The sequence below is a fragment of the Balearica regulorum genome, chromosome 1 (assembly GCF_011004875.1).
Source record: "Balearica regulorum gibbericeps isolate bBalReg1 chromosome 1, bBalReg1.pri, whole genome shotgun sequence".
NCBI lineage: Eukaryota > Metazoa > Chordata > Aves > Gruiformes > Gruidae > Balearica > Balearica regulorum.
In genome coordinates, this window is record NC_046184.1 from 145,941,611 (window position 1) to 145,952,201 (window position 10,591).

Below are 10,591 nucleotides of genomic sequence, written 5' to 3' on the forward strand. Positions count from 1 at the left end.
CTACTGCTGATAAGCACTCGGGAGACTGCCTGGCTGAAGTGAAAGCTCAAAGCTTTTTTTAAATTTGTGAGCACTATCTGTACTCACACGGAGTCTCCTTATCCATAGTTCACCATACTAAGAATACTTTATCCCTTGAGTATTCTCCCTAATAGTGGCTTGACGTGAGCCCTGCCTGTGACACCTTCATTGCTCCCAAGGGGTTGCATTCTCCCAGACAGCCATGATAAATAATGCAAAACAAGCCTTGAAAGTACCAGAAGAAAAGCTTCCCAGCACGCCCAGCTAGCACAGACGCAGCACAGGCATGGTGCTTCTGCAGTCTTCACAGCTCCCAGCATTGCCTCTCGGTGCACTACGCTTAGCACTACGGCCTTCTGAAATACAGGGATTTTATCCTTCCCGCAAGGAGAGGTTAGATAATGAACTGCACTCTCACAGTGACTTACTCCCACTCCAACAAGTACTGTTAGAAATGTTAATCCTGTCTGAGCAGAGCAGATAAAGGGAGACCAGGTAGGTAATGGCAAGGCACGGAGTCAAGCCTGGCATTTGCACTAACAAGTTCTTTTTCTCCCTCTCCTCTCTTCTGCAGCTTCCTTTCATACAGGAATGGCCCAGCTGGGCTGGCTTGCTTCTCTTCTTCAAAGTGAAGTTCTTCTGTTGTTGACATCCAAGCTGCTTTTTTTTCCCCTTAAACTATGGGGCCAATACGCACAGAACATACTAAAGGAGTGGGAAACACCCTCCATTTTCTTCTTGATCTAACTTCAGAAGAAACAGCAGGGGCAAGGAGCTGCGTTGGTATCAGCATCTAAGACCTGATAACCTTCTTACCAGGAGAGGGAAGGGACGGGAAGGGAAGGGACCAGACCTCATTATGGGTCATTCTGTTTGAATTTGACAGGTACAGGGAAGTCTCGTCAATCTCTCTGCCACTATTAAACACCCACTTTATGTCTTCAAACTCTCCCCAGTAAACAGGCAGGGTAGACTCTTTCTTAAAATGAAATAACAGATACTCAGGCATTTGCTTTGATTGTAGCAATTTCTAAGAAGACCAAACTTTTTTTTTAAAAAAACAACCAAGAGTAGACAGGCTCCTGTTTTCCTTCGGCCAGGAGGATGGCATGGTTTCACGAAAGGACCAGAAATAATAAACAGAAGCATCGAGCTTCTGATCATGTTTCTGTATCTCATTTCTGCTGCCTCCGAGCAGTTCAACTGGTGGATTCAACTTCCAGCACTGATGAGCAGATGGTACTTAGGTGGGGAAACACTCCTGTTGTAACAGCCTATATGTTTTTCAACAGCTTTCATAATATGTGATGCAGAGCGACACGGAGCTGCATGAGGAAAAAGACTACCAAGCTAAAGGAAAAAGCATATGTGTAAGTGTGAGTTGTGGCTATCTGTACGTAATGAAACAACATGGGAGTGTTATCCTTTCTCTTCCTCCACTCCCATTCAGGTGTCCACGTGCAGCCACATATGGTATGTCTCGATGTTCTCATGGCTTTCCAACTCTGGAGGTATCTCCAGAATCATACCTAGCTATGATGAATACATATCCTTACCACAGTTGGGACAGGAGTGAGAAACAACTGGCAGATATTCTTAAAAAATAAGAATAGATTTTAAAAGTGCTTTCACACTGAAGTAATCAAATATAAACTCTAATAACTAGAAATATATGTGGTAAGAGCTTGCCTCTTATTAGTAGTGAGTGATCACTTCCACAATGAAATAAAATAAAAAAAAAATCAAAATGCAGGAAGATTACATTTCGAGTTCACTGTCAATGTGACAGAGATAAAAAATTGAGTCTATTAATTATATCATGCTCCTGGTGGGTGAGGTAACTACTTCATCTTAAGTAAAGCAATTCCTGTGTCTTTAACCATAGCTATTTCCGGGATAAGTCCTTTTTAAAACTGTTAACCATTCACTGGCATTAGAAAGATGGTTTGTATTTCAATAACAATCTCTCATCAGCAAAACAATGAGAAGGAATTGAATTATATTTGCTCAGTGCAATGCTATGAAGTAAAAGCAGAATAAAACATTTTTTAAAAAAACAACTTGGAACAAATTAGAGTAAGTTTTCCTTCAGGAAATCCCATGAAGTTCAAAATGAGTGTGCGATGGCACACTTGTGTAACATCATCTATTGATCCAAGATTGGAAAGAGAGTCCTATAAACCTTACCTTCTGTAAGGGAATAAAGGTCAACTTTGAGTAGCATGTAACCAAAATACGTCACCTCTCTTTCCCTTTTTCACCCTGGAGTCCAGCAACACGAGTTAGCTTGAAACGTTTGTTCCTGTTTAGATATATAAGTCACTGCAAGTTCCATGACTTCTTAGCAGTTTTGCGACTAGTATGTCTCTCTTAATGACTGGATGGATGGTTTTCCTGTGTCTTTCAAGAAAAATTACTTTTATGAATCACAAAAGAAGATATTGTCTCTTTAAAAATCTAAAACAAATCTTATAAGATCTTTTAAAAATATATTAGGATTGCAATCCTTAGAGCCTGGTCTTTCCTTGAAGATGTATTTTTAACACCAGACTCCATGCCAAACAACTAATGACATGAGGTTCAGCTATCCCTGCCTGATGTAAATACTAAAACTTCTTAGCTAACATCTTCAACATGTTTTTTTAAAATGCATTTTTATCCCTATTTAGACAATCCTGAAGAAAAAGCATATCACTAAAGTAGCAAATAGTACTAGGAAAATCAGCAGTGTTATCATTCATAATTGGTTCTGGAGTTACACTCCCATGAGCTCCACTTCTTCAAATGTGGGAATGCAGCTAACCATGAAATAGTTCATGGGTTTAGCTCCAGTAAAAACATGAGGCTGAGGAGTGTGACTAATAAATGTACCGATCGCTAGCTCCTTCCATGATAAGATGAATGTGTTAGCACAGGTATAAAACAGAGAATATATATGGGATCACGACAGCAAGGAAACGGCAACTGTTCTACTCATGCTTTGTTATTCTAAATGATAATAATATCAGAGTGAGAACAATATCTCAGGAAACAGTGCAGCTTTTTCAGGCCTGAATTCCTTTTTCCACTTTAAGTGTCATTCAGCATGGCACCAACTGGAAAGTGCTAATGCGTACAATGTAAGAACTGTCTTTGCCATTAGTTAAAAGAAGATGAACAAGAATATTGCACTTAAGATTCACAGTGTAAAGGCTTAGCCCCTCTCTTGACTTCCTGTAGCAGTGGATCACTTATTTAAGCTTAAGGATAACTATGTCGGATTTAGTTTTGCAAGCTCCTAGAATAGTTCTTATTCAAGATGCATGTAAGATGTTCTGAAAATTACTCGTTTTTAATTAAAAGGAGAAAATCCACCAGGACTGTAAAACTAGTCATTCTGAAATACCATATCCCTGAAGTTTTGTTTCACTGAACCAAGATGACTCTGTTATATTCCCAAACTTTGTTTCCTCATCCCTTAAAGTAAAAGAAATAATTTCTTAAAATTGTCAAATTCTTTGAAAACATTTATGGTCTTTTAGGAAAAAGGAATTTTCACATATTTCATGCACACCGAATTGAGCTAATTGGAATGGTAAAATGGTTGCATTCAAGCAGGAAGGACCCACTGTGAGCTCCCACAAATGCTGCCAGGGTGCAGCTGTGCCATTTCGGATATCTCACAAGAAGAGACAATGCTCAGATCTGCAACGCTCATCAGTCTCGGGGAGGAAACTTGCTTGCTGCTGTCCCTGTCTACTGATATTCACAGCCCCGTGACTCCCGAGGAGCCACTGGAAGGCAGGGCAGGACAGCTGTCAGTCTTCGAGGAAGTCTCCAGCACATTTGGGAGAAATCCTGGGGACAGACGGCACAGTGCCGCACGCCTGAGCGGCAGCCCTGAAGGCCCTGATGACATAAGAAGCTGCAGGGCTGGTGCTTCATGACCACTCGTTTAAACCCCGAGGGTACCTCTGCTCTCAAATAATTCAGTTCTCCAGTTCAGCCCTGGCCTCTGATGATCTTCCACACTGGATAACTGTTTGTTCGCTCCTGGCTTCAGGCGACAGCAGGCTCCAGGAGCAGCTCACGCCAGGCAGTTTGGAAGTGGTCACACTAGCTTTCTCCCTGTCCACCCAATGCCACCCTCCAGCATGACTCCAGCCCGTTCTTGACCTTCATGTGCTCCTGCAGGCTTTGATGCCACAGCCCTGGGCATGAAGCTTGCAACCTCAATTTCCTGCCATTAAAACATTGCTGCGGTAGGTTAGAGCAGAGCCTTCAGACTGTTTTGGAGTTTGGAAGCTCAAAAAGTCACACATCACCATGATCATCACAATAGCAATAATAGTAATAGCAGCAACAATGACAGTCACAGAGCCCGCACGTGATGCCCAGCTGTGCCACGGGGCTGCCCCCAGCCCGCCCCACGGCAGCGCACCCCACGCCACCTGAGCAGGACTGCTGGGCACTGCCCAGCCTGCCGCGGGGCAGCCTGCCCTGGCTCGCTTAGCGGCCACTGTCTTTGTCCACACCAGGAAAACAGGACAGGCCAGGGGCTGCGCTCTGACACTGAGGCTGAAGGGCACAGACGCAGCTCTCCCCTCCATGGCAAACCCCTCTCCACCCAAAACCAGGGGGGCTGTGTCCAGGAAGGGTCCTCGCCACATGCTGCTCTCCTCATGGTGGCCAGTGCCTGCAGCTGGTAGTCGGTACTGGCCAAAACCATGCCGGCAGCTGGGCTAACCCAGCCAAACAGTGTGGGAAACCACAGGACAGTCCTAAAACCTGTGCCCCACCCCTTAGGAGCACAGATGTGTCTCAGAGGTCCAGCTAACAGGTACCTCCTGCAGTGCTCCCTTGCCCGATCTGTGCCAGGGAGCCTCGGACCTGTTGTCTCACTTTATAATACAAAACTCAAAAGCTGTCAGAAAGGCAGGGCTGCCTCAGGAGCACTGACCAGAAGCCTGAGCTTGTGAGCTGGTGGGAAATCAGGCAGATTTCGAAGGGAGCTAGGCTTTCCAACAGCTTAATGGTCCAGGAATTGCAAGCACTTGGCATTGCTAAAATATATATCCAGAATAGTCGAGAAATGCCTATACCTCTCCGTAGAGGTGTATGTTGCACTGGAGGAAGTGCTCCAGAGGAATGCAATAGGAAAGGAAATAACCTGATGGCTTTGTAGGAAGAAAAATAGATTGACCTTGAAGGTATGGAGAGGTAAGGGGAGCAGTGAAGAAAGTTCTCCAGATATCTTGAATCAACAACCATAAATTGTTAGAGCAAAGTGCTGCCGTGCTGCTCTTGATGTAAAATCTGGCAGCCTGTTGCCATATCAACACAGCGCAGGAGGCTCGGAGGGAACAGCTTGAGCCATGAGCACAGAAGAAAGGCATCAAGGCATCGGCTTTTTTTATTATTATTTTTCCAAGTGAATGTGCTGTTTATGAAAAGTACCATGAGTGACAGTTCCAGAAGCTGAAGGGTTTTGCATCTCTTTTCCAGTACCTGGTATTAGCAACAGTGGGACATGTGTCATCCAACCCACTCCACGCTGCTCAACGAAGAGACACCTGAACTGGAGCCCAAATAGTATGATAAGTCTTAAACTTAACAGCAGTGAGGTTAACAAATGTCAGAGAAAAAGGTCTGAGAGGAAATGTGATCCCTGCGGGTCTTTCAAGCTGCTCACCCCAACACGTAGGAATAACGGAGCCAAACACAAATTTTCCAAGAGCTGTTACATTCATCCCAAGCCTCTCAAAAGGCAAACTGCTCTTATACACAGTACCCTAGAAAATGTCATTCACATCGTCCTGAAGCAATGCCCAAAAAGCTGAGGCAGGAATTAGGTCTCCATGCCTACATGGGTCTTAGTCATTTTTTTACTCAGTTAGCAGGATTTTCTGATGTCTTAGATATGAGCCAACGATAACTGACTTTTCGCGATGTAGACTACAATCCTCACTGTAATCACGTACTTGGAATGAAAAAGAAGTAAAGTGTTTTTAAAGAACAACAGAAAAACTTTTAATATAAACAATCTGAGAGCCATGAGGTAGGAGGGATCTTAGCCCGTCTGCCCTACTACCATCGACCCCAGGGTGTTCATGTATTTCCCATCTCCCTCCTCCATGGAAAAACTCTCATAAGCTGGGACACCAGCAGCTGTTGTGTCCTGTAAAAAATATTCTCCTAGCATCGGTCATTTCACCTCTACTAGTCAGTGCTGTGTAGCCATCAAACCAGCTAGTCTTGGTTTGGCTTTTTTTTTCCCTTAGCCACAACCGGAGAGCCTTGCAGGGGGCCTTCCTCCCAGCTATGGCTGGGAGACTCCCGCCTATGGATGCTTGTCATGGTTTAACCCAACAGGCGGCTAAAACAACCACACAGACATTTGTTCATCCCTCCTGCCCCCAGTGGGACTGAGGAGAGAATCAAAAAGGGAAGGGAAAAAAAAAAAAGACTCACAGGTGGAGATAAATACAGTTAAATAGGACAGGAAAAAAAATAATAAAAGAATATACAAAACAAGATATGAACAGCACAATTTCTCACCACCCAAAGCCCATGCTCAGTTAGTTCCTGAGTTGCCCTGCCTCCTGGCCATCCATCAGTTATATACAGAGCATGACATCATATGGTATGGAATATCCCTGTGGCCAGTTTGGGTCAGCTGTCCTGGCTGTGTCCCCTCCCAGCTTCTTGGGTGCCCCCACCTTCTCCTTGGCAGGGCAGTATGAGAAGCTGAAAAGTCCTTGACTGCTTGGCAACAACTGAAAACATCAGGGTGTTATCAACATTATTCTCATCCTAAATCCAAACCACAGCACTGTACCAGCTACTAGGAAGAAAATTAACTCTATCCCTGCCAAAACCAGGACAATGCTGAACAAACACCAACGCTGAGATGCGTTCATGAAATACTCTGGCTTCAAATAAGCTTTTTTTATCGGAAGCATGCTTCACTGGAAACTGCTTGGCCAGCTGAAGGGAAGCACATGGACTTAATTTCTATAAGTTGTCCAGTGGCTTTAATCTCCTCTATTGGTACTTCCATCTTAAAAGCCCAAATGTGCTATGTTGTTATTTTCCCACTCTTCAATCTTATATATGGTATCAGTCAACAATACACAGAGGAATTATTTTTCAAATAATGTGGTGTATACTCATGTCCTGGTTCTGGCAAGGATAGAGTTAATTTCACAAGGAGCCAGGACAGGTGAGCCGGGCTGGCCGGGGGCTATTCCATGCCATGTGACATCATGCTCACCATAAAAGGGGGCTAGTCGGGCAGGGGAGGGGGTGGCATGGTTTCGGCATGGTTCCGGGACGGGCTGAGCATTCGGTTGGTCAGTCGGTCGGTTGTTGGATTGGTAAATTGTTCTCTGTTATCACCCATTGTGAATATCTGTTATCAGCACTGTTGATTGTTTTCCCTCTCCCTTGCTGTCCCAGTAAACTGCCCTTATCCCCATCCTGCCAGGGGAGGGGTGAGCGAGCAACGCGTGGCGCTCAGCTGCCGGCTGGGCCTAAACCACGTCAACTCATCACATTATAATCCCATTATAATTGTCACTGAATCACTTTTTCACAAACAGGTAAGCACAGGAAGGAGCAGGTGCCCAAATAGTCCCAGCATCCCATGACTTTGAAAATTCCCAGAGTCTGAGTCATATTACCCCGTAGTTCACCAGAGGAGCAAAACTGGAATGTCCATGAGATGTCTGCTAGACCTGATACACTCTTTAAGTATTTAACATCAGCTGAACGTAATATTTTAGCTAGAGTGAGAAAAGCTGTTATTTAAATATTGATTAAAGGTTTTGTCTAGTCTCGAGAATTTAACTCCAGAAGTAACCACCAAAGCCTACCTCTTCTGTGGAAAGTTGGATGTTTTGACTGCCAGACCCATCCAGCTCCTGGTTAAGGTGAAGCAGAGCATTTGCAAATACTAACATGGCCAACAGAGTCCTAGGACAAGTTTTGGGGGAAGGAGGTTTTACAATGGAGAAAATAGAGCTGCTCCAATAAAAGATTGTTACTTAATTATAGCACTTTAATAGAGCCACTTTATCTTTAATAAAAAAAGTATGTGCACCCTCAATTACATAATTTAGAATATTGTGCTGGTTTGGGCTGGGATAGAGTTAATTTTCTTCACAGTAGCTAGTACGGGGCTATGGTTTGGATTTGTGCTGAAAACAACATTGCTAACACAGGGATGTTTTCGTTACTGCTGAGCAGTGCTCACACAGAGCCAAGGCCTTTGCTGCTTCTCACCACCCCACCAGCGAGTGGGCTGGGGGTGCACAAGGAGTTGGGAGGGGACACAGCAGGGACAGCTGACCCCAGCTGACCAAAGGGACATTCCATACCATGTGACATCACACCCAGCATATAAAGCTGAGGGAAGAAGGAAAGGGGAAATCCTTGACATGGTGGCATTTGCCTTCCCAAGTCACTGTTACAGGTGATGGAGCCCTGCTTTCCTGGAGATGGCCGAGTTCCTGCCTGTCCATGGGAAGTGGGGAATGAATTCCTTGTCTTGCTTTGCTTGTATGGCTTTTGCTTTACCCATTAAACTGTCCTTATCTCAACCCACCAGTTTTCTCACTATTACTCTTCTGATTCTCTCCCCATCCCGCCAGGGGGGCATGTGAATGAGCAGCTGGGTGGTGTGTAGTTGCCAGCTGGGGCAAAAGCACAACAAATATCAACTACCTGTGCAGTGCAAAAATGTTGCTCTCAATTGATACAGCTCAGTACACACGTATGAGGTTTGTCTGCTGTCCACTGCATGGACCTACTACCTGAAAACTCAAATAAATATGCACAGGAGATAGGACCAAATTTCCCACGTCTTTCACAGAACTAAAATGCCGAAAAAGCTATATTTTCATCAGCTGATATATGTACCTAAATATACTGGCATCTGTCCAATGCTAAGTGAAGACTCTAAGAGCTTTCTGTCGAATATGGTGAGCTCCATGTTGAGTCACTGACCCAATCCTCTGTCAATAACCACATCTCTAAAGCAGGGATAGTAAAAAAACATTGCCTACCAGTATAAAGCAGAACATCATTCAGCTATGACAAAATATAGCTGATGTTTATCCATTACTGATGTTTGCATTTACCAACGCAGGGAGGCTGAGGCACAGAGGTTCAGTGAGTTACTTACCTAGACCTATAGTTTCTAACCAGTGATGTGGGCTTCAGAAGTGAGGAACAAGCATGTTACACCTGAACCAGAGCCCAGTGCCCAAGCCAGCAGACCCACCAGTCCAGTGCGGGCTCCACAGTGACTTGTTGGGCTTGGGGACATGCCTATAAAAACTGGGAGTCATTGCTCCAGTGGAGCACATGGACCTGTAGGTCCATGTGTCAGAAGGCCTTAAGTCTAAGGGGGCTATTTTGGTTTGAAAAATCATAATTTATTTACCTCACTAACAAAAGCACAGGTATTTCAAGAAGTTATTATCTGAAGTCAGGCTTTCAGCACATAGATTTTTTTTCTTTTAAAAAACTCAAATTCTTCTCTTCTTTCTTTTGACACCACGGCAAGGGACGATGTTCATAATGTTATTTTGGATCTACATATGGCCAAAAGGCATGTGTAGTTTGACCAGCCACCTGCCACCTACAAGCATGGATAATAGTCCATTTCTCTCCAGTACTATTTTTGGATTTCCTTCCCTACCCAACCACTAAATGACAGGCTGATTGACAAACCGGCTTTTCACTGGGAAGTCACATTAAAAACTATTTCACTAGGCTCTGTGTAGTCTAACGCTCCAAAGAGAGCCTGTGGTTGCCTTGTTAAATTGTCAGCCAGGGCCAATCATAGCCCAAAGTTAGAGAGAAGAACAGCCATTTCAGAAATTAGCAAAGAGTTGCCTCTGACACCCAAAAGGAAATATCAACTAGACACACAATGCCTGATCCTTATCCCCCAAAGTGTTTGAACCCCTTACTCTGGTCAGTATTCCCAGCCAAGATATTTCTGCTGGAGTTACACATATAACCCAGGTCAGCCTTTTCCCATGAAAAAACAAGGAGGAAAAAGGACTTTTTCAATCCCGTTTAGCAAAGAGACAAGTAGTCTTTCTTCTAATCTGTTTAGTTTTGAGTCTCTCTCTTATTGACGTACCACTTAACACAAAGAGTGAAATCTTTATTGGAAGAAAGGTTCAAAACTGGTTTGCACAGACCCGAGGTTCGTACTGCAAGCCAAAGGCAGAGGCAGGCTAACCTCCCTGTACTCATCCCCCTCTCCCTTCCTCCCTCACCCGCGAGTGCAACCGAGGGAGAATTTATCCCACAATCCCCTGCTGGTTCTCACCCAAAAAATCGGTAAATGTGAGGATTTTGAATGAAGCAAATGGAGCAGAACACAGATTTTAAAACGGAGAAATGGCCCAACTGCTCATGGGTGCAAGAGCATGCTTGGGTAAGTCTGTTCTTGCCCTTTCCCTCCTCTTTTTTTTTGCATGACAACTGATGTGGCAGATGTGTTGTGGGAAGACCCAGAGGCTGGAGTGAATTGGTCTGCAGGAACTATGGTCTATTCTGGGAATGTCTCAGGGGC

General features: G+C 44.3%; 1 long non-coding RNA gene across 1 annotated transcript; it reads left to right on the forward strand.

The window, feature by feature from the left end:
* The first annotated feature begins 308 nt into the window (after positions 1-308).
* On the forward strand, positions 309-5,609 carry LOC142600141 (uncharacterized). The gene is made up of 3 exons (XR_012833598.1): positions 309-516; positions 1,314-1,391; positions 5,506-5,609. It is a non-coding gene; the product is annotated as an uncharacterized LOC142600141 (long non-coding RNA).
* Positions 5,610-10,591: the final 4,982 nt, after the last annotated feature.